Source organism: Uranotaenia lowii, chromosome 1 (genome assembly GCF_029784155.1).
Source record: "Uranotaenia lowii strain MFRU-FL chromosome 1, ASM2978415v1, whole genome shotgun sequence".
Lineage (NCBI taxonomy): Eukaryota > Metazoa > Arthropoda > Insecta > Diptera > Culicidae > Uranotaenia > Uranotaenia lowii.
The window spans coordinates 37,399,184-37,422,376 of record NC_073691.1 but is presented as its reverse complement, the minus strand read 5'-3'; the positions used below and the strand labels follow the sequence as shown (position 1 = coordinate 37,422,376).

At 31.9% G+C, this 23,193-nt stretch overlaps 1 protein-coding gene across 3 annotated transcripts in view; it reads left to right on the top strand.

Moving 5' to 3' along the window:
* The first annotated feature begins 1,355 nt into the window (after positions 1 to 1,355).
* The window catches only part of LOC129738686 (septin-2), a 64,285-nt gene continuing 42,447 nt past the window's right edge, over positions 1,356 to 23,193 (top strand). The window contains exon 1 of one of the 3 annotated variants that reach the window (XM_055729937.1): positions 1,356 to 1,492. The gene's annotated coding sequence lies outside the window, so the exon portion shown is untranslated. Of the gene's footprint in view, positions 1,493 to 1,566; positions 1,583 to 23,193 lie in introns of those variants that run through there. The other 2 variants (XM_055729936.1, XM_055729938.1) reach the window with 2 other exon arrangements.

The following is a 23,193-nucleotide window of genomic DNA, read 5'->3' as shown; positions in this document are numbered from 1 at the left end:
CAAAAGACGACCAAATAAGTCGTCAAACTTTCCATATTGTTACGAAAAATGTCGTTTATTACAACCTCAATCTTCTATATGATGATGTTAATTGTCATAATATATTCCAAATAGAATCAGGGTAGTCGTAAATGATGCGCATGACAAGTCGTGCAAATCGTAATTTAATACAATCCAAATCAAGAATTTGTTTGCTAATGTACCTATATGGCCTCCAAAATGATACGTATATACTGGTTTTGCTACATTATATACGATATTTTTACACGTATATTTGCACGTATATTTGCGTTGCAAATTCGAAATACCCACCAAATGGTTGTCTGGGTGATTTTAATGGAGAATACTTGCAGAAAGCGAAAAAACGAGATATCTCGTATTTGGTCCACAATTTGTTAACATTGCAGTTTTTTTAAAGCCAAATTTCACACTAAAATCATTAATTTGGTGCAAGTTTGCATCAAGAAAGTTTGATCCGAAAATCTGATGATTTTTATCACTAACTTTTTTTTTGAAAATTTGATTTATTTTCATCAAAGGTTAAAGTTTTTGAGATTGCAAAAGAGTTTGGAAGATTGGGCTTGTTTGATTTGAGTATAGAATAGGTATTTTTTTTTAAGAAAAGAAAGACTCTCTTAAATAAAGCTCATTTTATGCACAAATCAACTAAGTTTGATCTACCAGACTCTTAACAAATTCCCCATGAATCCCTATGGCCCTAAAAGTACCCAATAGTAGTATAGTATTTTTACTATATTTGGTAAAAGTGCACATAATTAAATTTCAAGTACCTACCTAAGAAAGTAAACATAAAATCTACAAGTAAACATAAAATCTACAGCTTTGAGTTAAATATTTTGGCTAGCTTTCTATTCAACTTGTTTTTAAGTGTCCTCGAGAAATAAATAGCTTTGTTGAGAATCTACAACACCTGAAACCTGAAAATTTTCGGAGTGTATATATAAGCCGTTTATGCGATCAAGCATAATTATCATACAATAACAAAAACCGACGGCGATGGGGAGCACAACACAGCTGCTCGAGTTGCTCCAAACGTGAAATTGAACAAATGAATAGAAAAGAGGCAAACAGCAACAAAAAAAAACAGCACACACTTCAGCCAACGGCCACGACGCGACGCCTGTTGATGTTACCGCTGTTTTCTGTTATTATTGTTATTTTCATTGATGGGTCGGTGGGTTCGGTGGGTTCAGCTGATCGCGACGACGACGCGCCGTTGCTCCACCGTAGTAGTATGCAGTGGAGTGAAGATTAGTCGCATTTCTCCCGTCGACTTGGATGCACGCGTCGAACGCCCAAAAACGAATTCGCGCCCGTTTGGAGTGTAACGTTAGAGTCGTTTTGGTTAGTGCCCAGATGGAATAGATATTGATTACCTTAGCACCGGATAGTGTGTGCGAACGCTGGACGTCGTCGTTGTCGGTCGAACTACAGACAGTGAGAGTCGCAGTTTCACCGGATGTCATAAAACGTAATTAAACGGTGTCAACAGGTTACGGAGACGCCGAATGGATCGGCGACCCTTTCTTCGGTTATCTGTGGGACGGTTCCGAGTAATTACGTGAGAACTAATTGTGTTTACGAAATTAGTCGGTTGTCAAATGTGTGTGTACTCACTGATAAGGTTTTTTTCGGACTTTTGTGCGTGTACTAATTTAGTGGCTGATTCGGTTCGATGGCTTACGTCAGTCATTTTTTGGGTGACGACGATCCGTTCCATAGTCGTCGTCAATTTGTCTGCGGCAGCTTCTCTGACTTTCATACGGGTTTCCTTCTCGAGAAGCACACCTGTCTCTATATGAGTCTGACGACTTGTGCACTCGGAAGTCGAAAGCAAAACAAAAATCTCTGACAGTCCATAAACATCTCAGCGCTTAGCGCTCTTCTAGTGGAATCCTACACTTATACCTACCTTGTACGACTAAGCTCAAATCAAATTAAACTACTGTTAGTGTATACGGAGTAAACACCCACCGTTTAGTGTTTGCCTGTCAGATAGATGACAGATGGTTGAATTGGGAAGTGAGATCAAACGTCGAATGCAGTCGGATCGATCGATCCGTATGTTGACATCCGATTTTTTTGGTTTCCCCCATTTTAGTGCATCACAAATTCACCAACAAGTTTGGGACAGTTGTTGGGGTTTGGAGGTCGTCGAAAGGCGGCTTCATTGGAATAAATTACCATAATTTCCCATTGACTGTGTGCGGATTGTGCAACAACAATCTGTTCGGAAGGCGTTGTCGTCGTAACAGCTAGCAGACATCCATCGACGACACGTCGTCGAGCAAACAAACTATCATTATCAACCACGCAAAAAACGACGGAGATAGTGTTGTAGATAAATGGTTGGACAACGAAAAACTAAACGAAAAAACATCAGTAGGAATATCAATAGGTATATAGGTACGTTGGCGTTACGATATTGTTGTTCGATTCGTAGGAAGCAGGTTTGAGTATTGTCAATGTGCACTGAATTATGCCCTGATAAATAATATGGAAAAGGAACAGCGTTCCCGTAAGATTCGACAGGTTTGTCTGTTATTGTTGTAGATTGCCAACATAAATCGTTCAAATAAAATTAGAAAATTGTATTTAAATAACTAATCACTTTACACATCCCGATCAGGAGGGAAAAACAAAATTATATCGAGATGAGATATTTCAATACTCAATTTTTTCAATCAAAGTGAGTTCTAATTCAGTACTCGTAGGATGTAGAAATATCTCAAATTATATCAAAAAATCTATACGACCAAATCTGAATTATATTAGTTTTTGATATGCTCATATCACGATTATATTTTATTCAGATAGCAAAGTTTGATATTGAGCAGAACAAAACCTTACATATTCATAACTTATCAAGATATGAATGCTTCGAGAAAAAAAATCCAGTGGAATGTCAATAATGTACATTATTTGACAAAAACCTCTATTTTTGGATTCAAAAAATTGAATCCGATTTTATGTATCTGTTGAACAAGACTCATTAAAGAACGGTTGACTTCGATGCCCATGTCTCATGGAAACCCGATCAGAAGGGAAAAACAAAATTATATCAAGATGAGATATATTGATACACAATTTTTTCTATCAAAATGAGTTATAATTCAGTACTCGTAGGATGTTAAAATATCTCAAATTATATCAAAAAATCTATACGATCATAGCTAAATTATATCAATTTTAGATATGCTCCTTTCAAGATTATATCTCGTTCAGATAGCATAGTTTGATATTGTGCAGAACAAAACCTATCAAAATTATAACATATCAAGATATGAGTGCTTCGAGAAAAATTACTAGTGAAATGTCAATAAACCATATTATTTGCTAAAACCATGTTCCATTTTTGGTTTCCTAAAAATTGGATCCAATTTTATGGATCTGCTGAGCGAAATTCATTAATGTACGGTTTGGGCCGTTGATTTCGATGTCCGTGTTTCAGAAAAAGTTGTACGTATGTATATCAAAATAAGATATAATCATTTTATTTTGGGACAACCCGAAAAAAATCTTCATCATTGAAAATTATCTCAACCCCATTCAAGTCTGTCAATCAGAATAAGATATAATTCAGATTGGAGAAACTTAAAATCTAAATTTTTCAGTACGTAATTATAACTGAATCAGATGTTAATATCTTGGTGAGATACGTTTGAGTTATTATTTTGATATGCTCTCCTGATCGGGAAGTTGTATGCAAATCAAAATAAGATATGTTTATCATATTCTATAACAATTTGAATCAAATCCTATTCAAGAATGTCAATTATAAGAAGATATAACCCAGATCAAAGAAATTTAAAGTCGAAAATATGAGTACACAATATTAAAGGAAAAATATAAACATCCCGTTGAGAAATGTTGGAGTTATTATTTTGATATGCTCTCCTGATCGGGGTTACCTACCAAATACGAGCTATCTCATTTTTTTTTCGTTTGACGCAATTGTGCTGCCCTTAGGTACAACCATGTTTCAAATGCAAAACACTTAACTGTGAACTGTAACTCATAGCAGGGCCGTAGGAAGAACCGTTTTAAAGTACTTTTACATTAAAAGTTTTAGTATTTAACCGTAACCCTAGAAAATTGGTCCTAAACCTAAAGGTGAGCTAAACTCGCTTTCATCGATGGTTGAAGTCTTTCAATTTGTTTAACAGTCTGGTAGATTAGACTTAGTTGATTTGAACATAAAATAAGCTTTTTTAGGGAAAACTTTCCATTTCTTAAAAAAAATTCCATACTGAAAACAAACAAGCACAATCTTCCAAAATATTGTGCAACTATTTGCAAAAAAAGTAATAGATAAATATCATCAGATTTTCGGATCAAATTTTCTTGATGCAAACTTGAACCAAACTAATGATTTTAGTTTAAAATTTTGCTAAAAAAAACTGCGATACCAACACATTGCGGACAGATTAAGAGATAAAGGGTGATACGGTTAAAATTTGGTCAAGGGAAAACGCGTATAAATCGGTGAAATCGTTTATTTAAAAAATCAAATTAAATTTCTTTTTCAAGTTTAATTAGTATATAATTCAGGAAAATATTCAGTTAGGCTTCCGCTTTTCCAAATCCGAATTGCCGGGCCTTACGCTTAACCCCTGCCATCAGATTTTGTACAGCCACCTCGTCCACCTTCTTTGCAGCAGAAAGCCAGTTTGCCTTGAACTGCTGCTTGTCCTTAGCAGTTTTTTTGGTCTTCGTTAGGTTCCGCTTGACAATAGCCCAGTATTTCTCAAATGAGTGGAGCTCTGGCGTGTTGGGGGGGTTCTTGTCCTTGGGAACCACCTGCACGTTGTTGGCGACGTACCACTCCATGGCCTTTTTACCGTAATGGCAAGATGCCAAATCCAGCCAAAACATTACGGATCAACCGTGTTTCTTCAGGAAAGGCAGCAGACGTTTATTCAAACACTCTTTCACGCAAATTTCTTGGTTGACACTCCCGGAAGCTATGAAAATGCTGCTTTTCAAGCCACAGGTACAGATGGCTTGCCAAACCAGATATTTCTTCGCGAACTTTGACAGTTTCATGTGCTTGAAAATATCTGCAACCTTTCCCCTTCCTTTTGCCGTATATAACTCCTGTCCCGGAAGCTGCTTGTAGTCGGCTTTGACGTAGGTTTTGTCGTCCAAAACCACGCAGTCAAACTTCGTCAGCATCGTCGTGTACAGCCTCCGGGATCGCGCTTTGGCCGACGTACTTTGTTTATCATCGCGATTTGGAGTCACGCCCAAGTAACAATTTAGGTTTTCTAAGGGACTCCATACCAACTATAAATTAAAGCTATAAAACCGCGTCCGGTTATGTAAGGATCAATAAAACTGCAATACAACGTTTAGCAGCACAAAAAGGCCCTTCTGCAGTAGGTTCTGTAGAGCAAATTATAAAACTTTGACATGCCAAATCAAATTTAAAATTCTTTATAAATTCCGCTTATAAAACCTATTAATTATATTATTTTCATCTTCAAATAATTCTGCTCCTTAATGAGGATACTGCCCAAGTAACAATTTAGGTTTTCTAAGGGACTTCCTACCAACTATAAATTAAAGCTATAAAACCACGGCCGGTTATATAAGGATCAATAAAACTGCAATACAATGCTTAGTAGCACAAAAAGGCCCTTCTGCAGTAGGTTCTGTAGCGCAAGTTATAAAACCTTAGTAAGCCAAAACAAATTCAAAAGCTTTTTATAAATTGCGCTTATGAAACCTATTGATTATATTATTTTCATCTACAAATAATTCTGCTCCGGAATAAGGATCCTGGTAATAATTTTTAAAACAAATTAATCTCGTTCAAAATAAATATAAAAATAAAATAAAACACAAAGCTAATACCTGTTCATCATCATTTTATTCAATTAATAAATGTTATTTTCTCATCCTGAATTTTCTTTACCTGTTGATTTTTCTCTTGCGCTTTAAAATTTACCGCAAATAGGTATGAGAAAATTTGAGAAAAATAAGGGGCCTGCTGAAATTTGTCCTTCTTAAGAATAAATATCCGATTAATCGGATTGAATGAATTTTATTTTCAAATTTAGAATCTTTCATGTGAATGGTAAACATTTTTTCAACATTATCACAGTCGCAAGGATGTCCAGGCTTATAAAAAAATGAACAAGATAAGTGTTTTTTTTTTTCTAAAATAGATATACATCGTTAATATATTCATCATTATTTTTCGTACAAATGGCGCTAAAATATGAAATTAATAATAGTCGATATTGAACGCTTAAAAAACGATTTTGTTTTTTTTAAATTACTTATCGAACTAATACACTTTTACAAAACTTTTTTGTCTTATTGAAGAGTGTGGAATTACAAAAAGAACCTTAAACGGCATTCTATAAACCGACAAAGTTATATAGCAGTCTGTGAGCCTTTCCTACAAAACTGCTTTAGGCTCGATGCGTTTTTTTTAAGCATTTTGTTAATTCTTATAAGTACAAAACGCTTCAAGGCCCTCTCGAAAATATTACCAAAAGAATATTACATGTACCTTATAAAACTTTTCGGATTCAAATAATGTTGACGGTAGAGGAATTGATAATCAAATAAAGCTTTCAAAAACATTTGTTTAAAATTTTTATTATTTCAAGAATTATTTCACAATGTTTCATCTACATAGGAATGTTTTTCTAAGACTATACTTTACACTTTTTCTGATCATTTTCTGACTTATATCTTAGAAAATTATAAATTTATTGCGGCTCAGAACAAACACAATAATTGCATCTGAGGAGGCTCCAAAACAAAACTACGCACTCCTAGCAGGTGATCAAATATTCAGCATGCCACCGTTCCGGATGATTGAAGAAATGAATTTCATTCTTTGTTGTTCTCATAAAAATAATTGAACATAATTATTCATACTGTTCACTTAGAAAATCACAATATTCTTGAGAGACAACCTAATTTTTCGATTATTTCCACGTAAAACTGCAATTATCGGTAATCAAGACAAATTCCAGTGAGATGTACATTTCCAGTGTATAATTCCACTGAGCAGCATTCCATTCCTTTTTTGACAAGGGACGACGTCAATTTCATCCGTTGTTGTGCCAGGCAAACGCGAAAACACTTATTCCTTCCTTTGCTTTCGAAAAAACATCCTATTGTTGACGTTTCGGTCGATTACTGCATAACTTTCTTTAATAAACCCTTCATCTGGCCAAATACCCCTTACAAGCTTATTTTGGCATATACCTAGAGGGATTTGCTCCATATAAACGTTTTAAAAAGGCTACAATCAGTCAATAAGCAACATTTATAAAACAGAAGTTTCTTGCAAAGACCTTATAAGAACAAGGGTACTGAGAAAGTATATAAAAAGGCTTTTATGAATCAAAACAGGTTTGTATGAAGGTATTTCTTGACTTTTTCAAAAGGTAAATATTTTGAGATATAAAAATGTTTTATAGCTTGCACAAAGAGTCAAATAAAAAAAGCAATCAGATAAATTTATTGCTGTTTCATAGATTGACTTTATAAGACGCTTGTAGCTATCTTGGTGATATGTTGTGAATAGGTTTTCAATGAATACATTTTAAAATAGTAAACGGTATAATATATCACTTATAAAACTCCTTGCAAAAATTATAAAACCTATTCTACTTTTGTGTGTTACTTGGGCTACCTTCTTGTAAGTCGATAGTCCGGCTCGTTTTTTGGCTCGATACACGGTTGTAGACGATACACCCAGCTTATTTGCGGCATCTCGGAGAGAGAGAGGTTAAGGTTTCGCTTAAAACTACCGGCAGCTCTCTTTGTCGTCCCAGCGGCTTCCGGTTTTCGATTTCCCCCCGATTCAGATTCAGACTTCCTGGCTGTCAAACAAACGTTCCCCAAACACTTTAATTAATTATTTGTAACGGTTGATTTGGCAACTTTTAGCGATTTTGCCAGTTTTGCGTGAGAGTAGCTCGGATTTTCTCGATGCGCGAGCAAAATTTTGATACGATGCTCTTCTTCCTTGGACGGCATTTTGACAACTGAAGAGTGAATTTCAATATCAAAATAGGAGCAACATTCTACACACACATCTTCAAAACGAGGGGTGTTCAGGTTTTTTAAATGCAAAATTGAAAGAAATACGTCAAGTTGATATTGACCAAATTTTGACCATCACCCTTTAATTTTGCAATCTCTTAAAGTCTTTTCATTGATACTTAAAACCAATATTTCATAATTGCTGTATATTGGCCTAAAAATTATTAAAAACAAACAATTTTACTATCTCATAAATCTCGAATGAATAACTGTCAGTGATCTTTTTTAAGAACAGATTATCACCCTGAAAAATTCATCTAACAAAAATGGGGAGCTGTCTGATTATTGTAAGTCTGTTTTATAAATTTGAAAATAAATGAAATTCCGTAACAAGTTTGTTTTTTAAGTTAAGCTTAAGATTAAATTGTATACATCAAATCTTGGGACTTCTAAACGAACTGAAATTCAAATCAAAAGTTGCATACTTTTAAGAGTTTTTACATACACTCTTTTGTACAGAAATCTTAAATTACGTAAAGATCAAAATTTCAAAACTTGATCATTGATATCAAACCAATATGTACCAACAAATTTTTTACAGATTTTCATAAATTAGGCGTTTTATTTTGTACTTTAATCAAAAACACTAATTATTAGGTAAAGAATATAATACTTATCTGGTACTGATTTCGCTGATTCCATCTCGGTCTCGGTCCTATCTGTTTGTAGTCGTAACCGCTTGAAGAACGACCTCACTTTGTCCGGTTTTCACTTACATCATTTGAAATCCACGGGTTCAAAATATTTAGCTTGGATTTTAGATTTTCATAAATTTTTTCACGAAAAAATTCGCTGTCAATAAAACTATGTCCACTTTCTACGAGCACCGTCTAATCACCCCAAAAACTTTTGAATTCTTGAATTTAATGAAATTTTCAGTAAAGCTACCTATAAATAGTAATGTATTCCCAAGCAACCAAAAGTCCCATAAAACAGGTACAAAAACGCTTACTCAGCGCCATCATTGATATGAAGTACGTTCTATGCAGCTCAAAATTTAAGTTCTTATTTATACTTTCAAGTTCCAAAACAAGTCTTAATGATCTTCTATTCAGCTTCCAGCGGCCGCTTAATTCAGCTTCCAAAAAATCGCAAAATGAGTAAAAAATCTTTCTTTATCTCAACTGAACTCTTTCCTTCGGTTCATATCACCTTCTCTGATTATTTACTGTGTTCTGTACCGGTGCCGCCATGATGCCACGCGCCGGATTCCAAACTCGACAAATTGCTCAATTGCTTCTTCTCAATCCTACATTTCCTACATATATCCCATCAGAATGGTCACTCAATTACTAAATTACTTATTGAAAAAAAACTTGCCCGGCTTGGGGATCGAACCCCGACCTTCGTGGTGAGAATCGAACACGCTACCACAAGACCACGCCTGGATGTTATTTTAACTGAAACTAAAACTCGAAGTGTTGATTTGATTTTGAAAGCACATCAATGCACTTTTTGTGACTTACCAAATCCCGTTTTGAGCACTTTTGTGCATTTTATGTGACTTAAGTCCCGTTTAACGTACGTATAGATCATTTTTGCAACTTTCAAGTTCGTTAATGAGTACATATAGTTCACTCATGAGAATTGGGTAAAACAAGTCACATACAACGTACATATTAATCACTTTTGCAACTTTCAAGTTCATTAGTGAGTACATAAAGTTCACTAAAGGGAATTAGGCAGTTGATTCTCTTTGTCAGCCAATATGTAACTTTCAATGCCTTCATTCAAGTAAATATGTGACTTTTGGTTGCACATACGCCATCTATAATCCATACAATGATCCACCCATTTTCCAAATCAAGTTTTTTTTATTATTATTTTTTTCTGTTTCTTGAAGCTTGATTTAGCTTGAAACTATTCGAAACTTTTCATTCGAATCGAATGAAGTTCGGCACAAAATCCACATATTTGACCTCTGTTTTCCAGTAGGTAATTGCACCAGAGTTTTTCAGCAAAAAAATCACATTTGGAGGCAACCTTCTTTGTATAATTAGCCATTCATTGTGTCAATAGTAATGTTTAACTGATTGATTTGCAGCTTTCATAGATCGTCAGCTACCTCAAGTGCTAGACATAACATTTTTCATTATTTTCTTCTTGTTTATCTTTGGAACACCCAGGGGAGACTTGTCAACAAAAAGTTTCTGGCTGGAAACCTGCCAAGTGCCCGCTAATAACGTGTTCGTTTTGCTATCGTTTAAATATTTTTTCAAAATATCTCCCCGCAAGCGTTTCCAATATTTTGCGCACGATTTGACCACCGTATCCACCGTTTTTTTTTTTACGGTGGGCAGATTTTTTACTTTGCAGAAATGAAATCAGGCCTGTTCCATTAGTCAGCTTGATGAACTAGTAAAAAAAAAATGAGTTGTCACTTTCCCAATCGAGATTTTTGATTTGCGCTTCACAAAATCTCTTATCTTCCCTACCTTCATGGAATCAATCATCTCCACTTTATGAATAGTAAAAATAAGAACGAATTAGCTTCCTGCTAGATTTTATAGGACTTCTCAAACGATTTACCGTATGAACTTTGGTCGAATAGTTGATTTCCAGCTGTTTTTTAGTCTCCTACTACGACTTTCCAGAATATTTCCCGATCCTGTTAAAAAAATTATTGAATGACCTTCTGTATTGGACAATATCTCAAAAATCACTTGACAGATCGTCACACAAATTTGCACATGTAATCATTACGTTACTAGGTAGCTTCACTGAAAATTTCATCAATTATTATCCATGCATGCAGAAGTTATAAACAAAACAAAGGGTTGCATTTTTAGAATACACTTCTTAATAATAAAATTATTACTAGAAAATTTCGAACTAAAATTTTAGAAGCATTATCTAAATTAAATTTTAGCTAGAAATAATAACCAAAAATGCACAATGAAGCAGGAGATTAATTTGAAAACCATTTTCTTACTCATGACCATCACACAAGTTCAAAAAAAATATTAACCATACTAGAACTATTCAAAATAAATCAGATTCAAATGAATAATAAATCTGGTAAATTATAAATAAATTATTCAAAAAGACTATCCTAAAACTAGAAACATTAAGTCAATATTTTAGAAACACCAAAAAAATGAGCGCGAATAAAAATTTTGATTAAAACCAAAATTTTAAACTTTTTACATGAGAATCAGTGCACATAAATAGAATACCTCAAATATAACATCAGATTTGAAAAGAAATTAAACTCGAATTCGAAAATAAATTTCAGATCAGGGCATTAAAAATTCCTCTCCATCATTTCTAATTTGGATTAATCTTCGAACACGATTTTAAATGTGAATTTTCGATTAGGATAAAAATTCATTTTTAACTTTGAAGAATTTATTCAAAACACAAAGATGACGATTGAATTTGATTTGACAAAAAGAAAAAATATTTTATTTCAAGAGTGCCAGGGATCAAAGGAAAATTATTTATTATGTTCGAATTCTTCCAGTTCTCAAATTACTTAAAAGGCTTCACAAGGTCATGATTGATTGAAGTTTACCATAAAAAAAATATATATTTAAAATACTACATGTTCAGTTCAGCATCACTGACAAAGTACAGGTTAGGAAATGGATGATTTCTGAAATGACCAAATACGAAACTGATAAAAATAAAAATGAGAAATTACAAGTTTTGTTGTAAATATTGAAAGTACAATGCAAATACTGATTTAGCTAACATTATACATTAAAACTAAACTTAAAATTCGCTTCATTGAATCATTTTTTGAACTTTTCATAGTTTGATTGAAAAATCATGATCGATTCAAAAAAGAGGATTTAAATAATAAAAATGAGTAAAACGTTGTTAATTTTTCCAGGGTAGTTATAGTTTAAAATTTTAAGCTATGAATGTTTTGACTTCGTCAATTGAAATATTGGGTCCTGAATAGGACAAAAGCAAGAAACTTGGTTTTCTTATCAAAAATTTAGATTTAAAGTCTTCCAAGATAATGCTTTCAGAACACTAAAACTGAGAGTAGAAAAATGAAAGGAAATTTATGAAAAATATTTCAATTTTCAAAATTAGTTTGACCATAAAATTCGGTATATTTATTTGAAATTTAAAAAGAAATTATTGCATAAAATTTGGTAATTTTTTTGAAAATAAATATCAAATGTTAATTTCAGGCCGATCGGTAAAAGTTTTGTTCTTCAAGTAAGAACATTTCAAGATTATGAAAATGAAAATTTATTTCATAAAGAACAATTTACTTCTAATAAAATTCTACTCGTTCATTTTCAATATCTATTCAATTCTTCAAACTTGCTCTCTTTTTAAATTAGCAAACGGTGATTAAACTCCTCCATAATTAAAACTGAATATAAAAATGAAAATAATAAGATTTAGCATTTCAGGGAGAATTTTTTTCTATCAAAACTTTATTTTATGGAAATCAATCGATAACTCAAGAGACAGCATTATGTTGCCTATGGTAGATTTTGGGGACCTGAACTCGATGTTTTCTCAAATTATGTCTATGTCCTCTCCCTTTGGTGATTTGAAGATTATAAGTTTAAAAATGAATTTGTTTAGAGTGAAATCAATCGCTGATGAACTAACAAATTGAGTAGTCAATCAAGCTAAGATAAGCTGAATCAATCACTGATGAACTAACAAATCTATATTAAAGAACTTAAACTGATTTTAATTTTTTTTTTATTATTATTTATTATTCAATTGAGGAATATTATTTTTATAATGATGATGACGATAAATGACCTGAAAAAGTAAAATTCTGCAGTTTTCAAAAATTTGAAGAAAATATTTCTGACGGTATTGAAGAAAACAAGAAAAAGTTTTTTTTTAATTTTCAAATTGGTTGAAGTGTAAAAATGAATTAATTTTTTTTGTAATATGTTAAAGTTATGTCAGAAAAGTGCTATTTTATCTTAAAAAATTCTAAGTAATTTCTTTTTTCAGGGAAATTGATCAAAATTAGCTTTTTATTTCTCACCTCAGATAAATGTGAATTGTGCTTCGTGTAATTCATCAAAGCCTTTTTTAATGTGGAGTTGAATATCTAAAAGGTCGAGAAACTTAAAATAAAATCAAGGCTGGAATTGCTTTTTTGAAAAATATTTCATAAAAGCATGAATTTGTAATGACATAAAGTTTTTTTTTTATTATCAATGTGATAAGTAATAAAGTAATGGATAAACTTGTTTAGATACACTTCTCTAAACAAACAATTTTCAAGGCGAGGTAGTGTCAAGATTTGAGTTTCAATACAAAAGGTTTATAAAATTGTCAAACGAACTAAAAAATTAGTTTCAATTTTTGAACGTTATACTGTATCGTAGAATGAAAAGTCTTTGGCCTAAAGTGATCATGACGGACATGTGGCGAACCAATTTTCTGACATTTTTAACACTTATTTTCAAACAGCTTTTGGAATGACAAAGTAAATTCACGTTAAGGCCCATTTACATTTCTCGTGAAAATGAACGTGAAAAAGCATATTTCGTTAATAACTCAACAACACGGCTAATCTTGATTTTGTAACATGGTGGAATCAATGGGGAATAGTTGGCAGATGGAAATCCAACTGGTTTTGTTGTTTAAAACGTCTTACAACTGTTTTTATACCGATTTCCCTGCTATGATGAACATTCCGCGGTGAAAACGGGGGAGTTGTATTAAACACAGTTCTAGAAAGTTTAAAAAAAACAAGACCAGTTGGATTTCCATCTGTCAAAAAATTCCCATCGATTCCGCCGTTCAACAAATACTTGTTGTGACGTGATTTTGATTTATTGACAAAAAAAAGAATTTTTCACGTTCATTTTCACGTGTAAACCAGGCTTTACTACGGTAAATTTCTTGATCTGAAAATTTTTGTCATTTTTGTCTTTTTTGTCATTTTTGTCATTTTTGTCATTTTTGTCATTTTTGGCATTTTTGTCATTTTTGTCATTTTTGTCATTTTTGTCATTTTTGTCATTTTTGTCATTTTTGTCATTTTTGTCATTTTTGTCATTTTTGTCATTTTTGTCATTTTTGTCATTTTTGTCATTTTTGTCATTTTTGTCATTTTTGTCATTTTTGTCATTTTTGTCATTTTTGTCATTTTTGTCATTTTTGTCATTTTTGTCATTTTTGTCATTTTTGTCATTTTTGTCATTTTTGTCATTTTTGTCATTTTTGTCATTTTTGTCATTTTTGTCATTTTTGTCATTTTTGTCATTTTTGTCATTTTTGTCATTTTTGTCATTTTTGTCATTTTTGTCATTTTTGTCATTTTTGTCATTTTTGTCATTTTTGTCATTTTTGTCATTTTTGTCATTTTTGTCATTTTTGTCATTTTTGTCATTTTTGTCATTTTTGTCATTTTTGTCATTTTTGTCATTTTTGTCATTTTTGTCATTTTTGTCATTTTTGTCATTTTTGTCATTTTTGTCATTTTTGTCATTTTTGTCATTTTTGTCATTTTTGTCATTTTTGTCATTTTTGTCATTTTTGTCATTTTTGTCATTTTTGTCATTTTTGTCATTTTTGTCATTTTTGTCATTTTTGTCATTTTTGTCATTTTTGTCATTTTTGTCATTTTTGTCATTTTTGTCATTTTTGTCATTTTTGTCATTTTTGTCATTTTTGTCATTTTTGTCATTTTTGTCATTTTTGTCATTTTTGTCATTTTTGTCATTTTTGTCATTTTTGTCATTTTTGTCATTTTTGTCATTTTTGTCATTTTTGTCATTTTTGTCATTTTTGTCATTTTTGTCATTTTTGTCATTTTTGTCATTTTTGTCATTTTTGTCATTTTTGTCATTTTTGTCATTTTTGTCATTTTTGTCATTTTTGTCATTTTTGTCATTTTTGTCATTTTTGTCATTTTTGTCATTTTTGTCATTTTTGTCATTTTTGTCATTTTTGTCATTTTTGTCATTTTTGTCATTTTTGTCATTTTTGTCATTTTTGTCATTTTTGTCATTTTTGTCATTTTTGTCATTTTTGTCATTTTTGTCATTTTTGTCATTTTTGTCATTTTTGTCATTTTTGTCATTTTTGTCATTTTTCTCATTTTTGTCATTTTTCTCATTTTTGTCATTTTTGTCATTTTTGTCATTTTTGTCATTTTTGTCATTTTTGTCATTTTTGTCATTTTTGTCATTTTTGTCATTTTTGTCATTTTTGTCTTTTTGTCATTTTTGTCATTTTTGTCATTTTTGTCATTTTTGTCATTTTTGTCATTTTTGTCATTTTTGTCATTTTTGTCATTTTTGTCATTTTTGTCATTTTTGTCATTTTTGTCATTTTTGTCATTTTTGTCATTTTTGTCATTTTTGTCATTTTTGTCATTTTTGTCATTTTTGTCATTTTTGTCATTTTTGTCATTTTTGTCATTTTTGTCATTTTTGTCATTTTTGTCATTTTTGTCATTTTTGTCATTTTTGTCATTTTTGTCATTTTTGTCATTTTTGTCATTTTTGTCATTTTTGTCATTTTTGTCATTTTTGTCATTTTTGTCATTTTTGTCATTTTTGTCATTTTTGTCATTTTTGTCATTTTTGTCATTTTTGTCATTTTTGTCATTTTTGTCATTTTTGTCATTTTTGTCATTTTTGTCATTTTTGTCATTTTTGTCATTTTTGTCATTTTTGTCATTTTTGTCATTTTTGTCATTTTTGTCATTTTTGTCATTTTTGTCATTTTTGTCATTTTTGTCATTTTTGTCATTTTTGTCATTTTTGTCATTTTTGTCATTTTTGTCATTTTTGTCATTTTTGTCATTTTTGTCATTTTTGTCATTTTTGTCATTTTTGTCATTTTTGTCATTTTTGTCATTTTTGTCATTTTTGTCATTTTTGTCATTTTTGTCATTTTTGTCATTTTTGTCATTTTTGTCATTTTTGTCATTTTTGTCATTTTTGTCATTTTTGTCATTTTTGTCATTTTTGTCATTTTTGTCATTTTTGTCATTTTTGTCATTTTTGTCATTTTTGTCATTTTTGTCATTTTTGTCATTTTTGTCATTTTTGTCATTTTTGTCATTTTTGTCATTTTTGTCATTTTTGTCATTTTTGTCATTTTTGTCATTTTTGTTATTTTTGTTATTTTTGTTATTTTTGTCATTTTTGTCATTTTTGTCATTTTTGTCATTTTTGTCATTTTTGTCATTTTTGTCATTTTTGTCATTTTTTTCATTTTTGTCATCTTTGTCATTTTTTTTTATTTTTGTCATTTTTGTCATGTCATGTTATGAATTTTTAAGCCATTTATCAATGTTTTCCGATTCAGAAATCAAGTTTTTATCAAGGCATTGGTCGAAACTTTAAAAATATTTCATCCAATTTGTTTCAACAAAAATGGTTACTCATTGCAATTATGCATCACGATAAGGTGAAACAAAAGTAAAAAAAAAAACAAAAGTTAAACCGATTTTGTGTTCGGGGCAGTGTAGTTGTGTGAAATTTCATTTGAGGTTTTTTTTTGGGTTTTTCAATCTAGAAAAGGGCAGATTTAGTCAACCGTCCAACTGCCCCTGGACTGTTTGGCTGGATGTCATCGCCATTTCACCGCTAATTTATGAGTCAGTGAGTTAACGAACGACGGCTGCGCCGTTTTCTAGTTCCGTGGGATTCATTCTGACGGCCAGCAGCAGCAGAACCGCTAAATTGTGCCGCTTGGATGCAGAAAAGCTAATTATGTCAGACGGTGCGTTACGCAATAATCACTTAGCACTTTCCCGCTCGGAGCTTCCCGGTTTCGGTCTCCACGCGGGATTTTTTCCTAGCTCTCTGATTCGCCTTTGGAGTTGGTATTGGACTCTTCAACTTCAGAAGCCGGGTCCGGGAAATTCAAGCAATCTCTAATCTGATGTGTCGTTTTTCGAGCCACTCTTCTGATGAAAAGGGGAACGACGGGGGATGACTACGGTTGTGGTTTAATTTTAACCCGCCAACATTTCCACCACAAAATGACGCGGTCTCGGTAGCGATGGCAGCCGTCCGATTGCATTGCCCGAGACCAGCCATTACGGTTGACGGAATTATTACCGTGCGGCCATCCATCCGTCTGTCGTCGTCGTCCGTTTCGGTGTCTCCGGTCGGCCGATGATAGCTGGTGATCTGTCATTGCATTGTGGGGCAATCTGGGCAATGTAAGTTGTTGGTTTCAGCTTTCTTTGAGGTCGATCACGCTTTGTTCCGTGTTGTTGGCCACCGTGTTCGGTTCCATGTTACAGCAGACTATAAAACCGAAAGAAGGGAACAAATGAAGTGGATGCCAAGGGCATGGGCCCAAAGGAATTCCGAAAATGAGCGGACGCATTAACGTGCTAAATCTGAATACCTATCTACCAGTTCCATTCAATCGGTTGAAACAATTGAGAATGCGGCGACGACTCATTGGGGGCCTTTGTTTGTCCCGGATGGCAATGGGTGACAATGTGCGATCTCAAATCGAATGTAGGTGCTGTCGCGCCGTGTCGTTGTTTAGGACCAATCAAGATCGGGAGCGTTTGGCAGTGAAAATCTAGGCGTCAATAACAATGAATCTTCGGCTGCTACAGTACACAGTAGTCCAAAGGGCCTAAAGTGGAACTTTTTTTTCTAAAACTTTTGTCTTGCATTTTAGCAAGAAAAAATTGAGGCGTAAATAAGTGATCAGTCGCATTTTTATAAATAACTTGTGTAGCAATCAAAAGCTTTTTATATTCTGACTACGAGTCAGTTTTTCTTTGGCATTTTAGCAGTATTTCAGCAAAACATTCGAAATTCACAAAGCATTTTTTTCAAATGTAGTTGAAAAAATATGCTTAAAAAATGACTTGTTACTACTTGTTATGAATGCTTCTTTATTTTAGATAAAACAAAATCTAAGAAAAAAATAGCTATGAGGAATTTAGCAAGAAGCAATTTTTTAAACTCAATAAAAAAGCTACGTAAAAATACGTATTCCTTACACACAAGATCTTAATGTATTTTAAATACTTTGGTTAACATTTTTATATTTTTGCAGAATTTTAAAATCAGTGGTTTTTATTAAAACAATACTGTGAACTATTTTTTCAAACTTTTAATGCAGAATGTTAAAATAACTTGTAATCTATCCGATAACTGTAAAAGACATACGGTTTCGGCAGTTGCGGATGTTTACGGTGACTTTTTGTAAATTTTCTATTTTTAACTACGATGTAGAGTTGATGTGCATCTTTTTCAATCGCAAATTTCTCGTAAACTAGCTGGCTCTTGACATTGAAACAATCTTTACATTCGAAACAACCAGTTAGGAAAAGAAGCGACGAGTAAAAATTGTGAAAAAAGGTTTTATTTGCAAAAATCTTAAATTTTATCTCCAAACACTACCTGGGGTAAGTGGGGACGGCTTTATACATACTTGATGTTTACACATTTTTTTCAATTTTCTCTCCTTCATTCAATACAATTTAGCTTTATCTGGCATTCAGATCATGAAAAGTTGGGAAAAGTAATTGTTTTTTTTTTTCTAAAATACGTATATATTTTCGATAATATCGGATTAGACACAATAATCATTGAAAGATGCCTTATTAATAGTACTATTAACTTTTTTCAAAATTTCGGAGCAATAAAGTAACGTATTCAACCAAAAAAACACAAATTTGTTGAAAATTTCCTGAGAAATCAAAGGGAAAATCTACCGTACCCACTTACCCCATAAAGCGGGGTAAGTGAAGACACCAGCAGTCCATAACAATTTCCGTGAGAACTTTTTTGGCTTTGCGTCTATCAAGCTCATCTCTTCAGCACTTGTGAAAAACATGTTCTGCATCACATTGAACGCGATTTTATCAAAATGGACCCACTGCTGGTTTTTTTTTATGATTTTTAAAGTTGAACTATACGAAAAACCGTCCCCACTTACCCCGGTGTACCTTAACTATTTTTGGTTGGCCTACTGATACATATGCAAGCAACGGAGTAGTATACCTATAAATCTAGCTATCCTGGTCCCTCATAACGTTAAAGTATCAAAATTAGTCACAGCCTACTAGGACAAAAATTTAACCACTAACTTTTATTTTTGATAAGATAGGTCGAAGCACATCGAAATGCTTTGAAATTTTATTAGTTTTTAATATAAAAAAAAAACGTTAAGAAAAAACTTTTTTATTATTTATAGTAAATAAGCTTTAAAAGTTGTTAGTACCACCATTATCTAAAAATATTCTCCAGAAAATACCATTTTACAGAAGAAAAACCGGAAACTCGGCTCCGTAGACCTTAAAAGAATGAGCCACATCAAATAAAAGAATTATTTAGAAAAAAAAAAACATTTTCCAGAACTCTTGATGTTGGAACTTTAATCTAAAGACATCCAAACAGATAATTCATTCCTTGAAAAGATAAGACAAAGATAAAAACAATAAATCTTTTTTTCAACATTTTATGCCTACCTTACTCAAAAACGGGCACGTGGAGACAATCTTTAATATGTATTATTTTTTATAGATCCACTTGTTCAGAAAGTTAAGGCAAAATAAAACTTGAAATTGCGATAATGTCGGAAGCAAAGGTCGTACAGACTAAAAATCTAATGCAAAATGTGCGTATTGATGTGCGTTTTCTCAAAAAATATTATGTTCATTATATTCATGTTTTTTTTGTCAAACTAACAATAGTTAATGATTCGTTTGATAAAGTAACAAATTTGCATCAATTAATGTATGGAAAAAGTTTAAAATCGCATGGCCGTAGGAACCCATCAAGAGGTATTCTACAAGCGAGGTATTCTACTCTACACTCAAAATTTGTTATTCCTAATCAAATTTTGATGATGGGGTAAGGTTTTCGATAGTAACAATCTTGACTCAAAACTGATGTCAAAATCTCGAAAACTGATCCCAGGTTCATAATTCAGCTACAGTTTTTTTCAAAATTTTCTCACTGATTGGTAGTTATTCTATTCTGAATATTCAATTTAAAATTAGATTTGGCTCATTTCAGAAATTCTGGTTCCTTACCATCCAAATTGAAATTGTATATATGTTTTTATATTTCGGACTATGTATCCAGTTTAGGATTCATAATTTTCAAGTCGAATCATCATTAAAAGTTTAAATAGAAAGCTGTGTTTGAAATCGTCGTCTAAATTTGGTTTTACATTTCCTTCAAAATTTGATTCATTTTTTTCCGAAACTCAAACGCTTGTTACATTCAGTTAATATCTTTCCGATTATGAAAAAAAAAACATTCTAAGTTTTTGTTTCAAATTCAGATTCAAAGCTCGTGAACTTTATTTATGCTAAATTCAAACAAAGCCAAGCTTCAAAATGGCATTAAAGGTTCATCATTAAAAATTTTAAATTTTATTTAAATTTGCAAGTCGAATTAGAAATACTTAATTGAAATAAAGAAAAATCATTCAAATCCGAAACATCCGAATTATAATTATGAAGATTGAGGGCTCTGAAATTGGTTTCAATTCTTGGCTCATATTTTTAAGTTCAGAACCGTTTTAATTTTCATTTCAGAAAACGTATTGAAATTCCGAAACAGATTGAAAATTAATATTTTGAATACAGGTTCAAAATCGAAATAAAATGAATTTGACTATTTTGGTAAGGAATTCAAATTGCAAGAGATCGCTGGCTCATAATGCTGTTCGTAAGTTAGACGATCAAATTTAACCAAAGTCAGTTTGTTTGCAAAATGAAGCTGAAATTACAAAAAAAAAGTAGAATTTTAGTTCATTTTGAAAGTATTGTCTTATGAAATTCTTATTTTTAAAAAACCACTCGCAAGAATTGATTTTTGATTAAAGTAATTAAAAGAAAGATGTATCTTCTCTTAAAAAAATGCAGGGAGTTTCATATGGTTTGGCTTGTGTTCAACATTATCAATATTGCAGTTTTTTCAAGAACCAAATGTCAAGCTTAAATCTTTAACTAGGATCGAGTTTGCATAAATCGGAAATCAATTTCAAAATTCTTATCTTTTACTTTTAATTAAAAAAATTGGATTCATTTAAAAGTTTTTTTTTTCAAAACTTAAGCATTTCTTAAAAAAATATTGTAAGCTCAAATGAAATAAGCAAAATTTACCCGGATTTGGGAAAGTTTTGGCCCTACCCGGTTGCCCAAATTTAGTTGAAAATGTCCTGATTTTGTTCAGATTCGCCCACATTTTTTGGAAAATCAAACGAAAAATTTAAATTGCATCTTTCAAATTTTTAATGTTGCCGCCCAAAAATGAAATTGAAAAATTTATTAAAATAAACATAAACGACTTTTTGGGAGCCTGAAATAGGATTCAAAATCTGACTATGTTTTTTGATTTGAAAAATAATGATTCAATTGTTTTTTTCTTAATTTTTGTTGAATAGTTCGTGCAATCTAGTCATTTTTTTCCGAATATTGCCAGATTTTGGTTTGAAAATATGGAAATAAAATGCTCAAGTTTCGCCAGGTTTAAAAAAAAAATAATCCAGATTTTCCCGGCCCGGATACGTGAGGGAGAACTTCTGACCATCTTAAACTAAGTTCATCAGATTTTGATGCAAATTTTGAGATATCAATCATCGTTGAAAGTAAGTTTCCTATTTTGTTACTTAAGGATTCTTTATTCAAATTCAAATAATCATTTGAAAGAGTTTAGGATGTATTTTCAAAAGTTTCTATTTAACACGAAAAACTAAGAACTTCGAAATGAATAATAAAACAGTTTTTAAAAATAATAGTTTTAACTTTTTTTTTATTCATGCATTGTTTGAGCAAAAATGTCATATAAAAAAAAGGTAAATTTGAATTTTTCTGTATTTTTTTAAAATAAAAAAAAGAGCCAATCAAAAAGCAATGAGATTTATTTTGCGCTAATATTCAGAAAAATATTCAATTCTTTAAAAGCGACATTTGAAAACAACTTGTAGTCGGGCTGCAACTGTGAGTTTTGAGATAAAACGTTAGTGCACAGTTCTGAGAAGCAATAAAAGAAGGGTGCAATTGAAAATCAGGAAATAATTGCAATATAAATGTAATTTTAGCACCTTATTAATCCCATACTAAAACAATTCTATCTCGTAATATATTTCTTGGGTTACCCATCCCAAAAGTCAAACGATTGAATGTTTTTGAAATTTTCTTTGTTGCCTTAAATAATGGCCGCCATGACATTTGGCGCCAAGCAAAACTGAATATTACGTTTTTCAAAAAATTCACACAACTTTCAATATTTTTTCAAACCAGTGATTATGTAAGTTGCTGAAATACCTATCCTGAAGCGAAAAAAATCCTGACGGAATCAACAAATTATTCAAAATTATTTGACTCGCCGAACCTTACAAGCTATCAAAATTCATGCTCTAAAAGGACACCCATTAGAGCTGGTGTCCCATCAAAATTCATGCTCTAAAAGGACACCCATTAGAGCTGGTGTCCCTCAGGGAAGTATACTAGGGCCAATTTTATACAATATTTTTACTTCTGATCTTTCTGATGTTCCAGAAGGAAAAGGTAGAAGATTATTTGCTGATGGTACTTTGCTTTCAGCCAAAGGTCGGAATTTACGGGTGGTACGCAGTAGATTGCAACAAAATTTAAATTCCTTTTTGAATTACTTGAAAATGTGGAAAATTTCTCCTAACGCTTCCAAAACTCAACTTATTTCATTTCCCCATGAACACCTAATTTAATTTTTTTTTTTCGATTATAGTCGTTTTACCATCTTTATGGCATTCGCGACTTTATCAACGTTGCAGTTGGCGAATCGTTATTGAAAAACTTATCCGGTACAACTGTGTTCGATGTTTACTCTTGGGCTCGAACTCGCGGACATCGGCTCAGGAGACAACAGACTTGCCAACTGAGCTATATCACAAGCCTGTACCTAATTTAATGAAATAATGTAATCTAAATGTAATGATGAATTGGTACGAATAAAGACATATTTAAAAAAAAAATCCTGACGGAATGATTTTTATAAGTATTGATGAAAAGTTGAACAAGAAGAAAAGTACGTGATCCAATTCACTTTTTCGAGAATTTATATGTTTTAGTTGAAACCAAAGTAAATCATCATTTGATTCTGCATGCAGAAGCAACTTTCTGTAGGTCAGTTTTTTTTTCAAACAATTATGAAAACTTGTCAAATTATTGAGCATCAAATA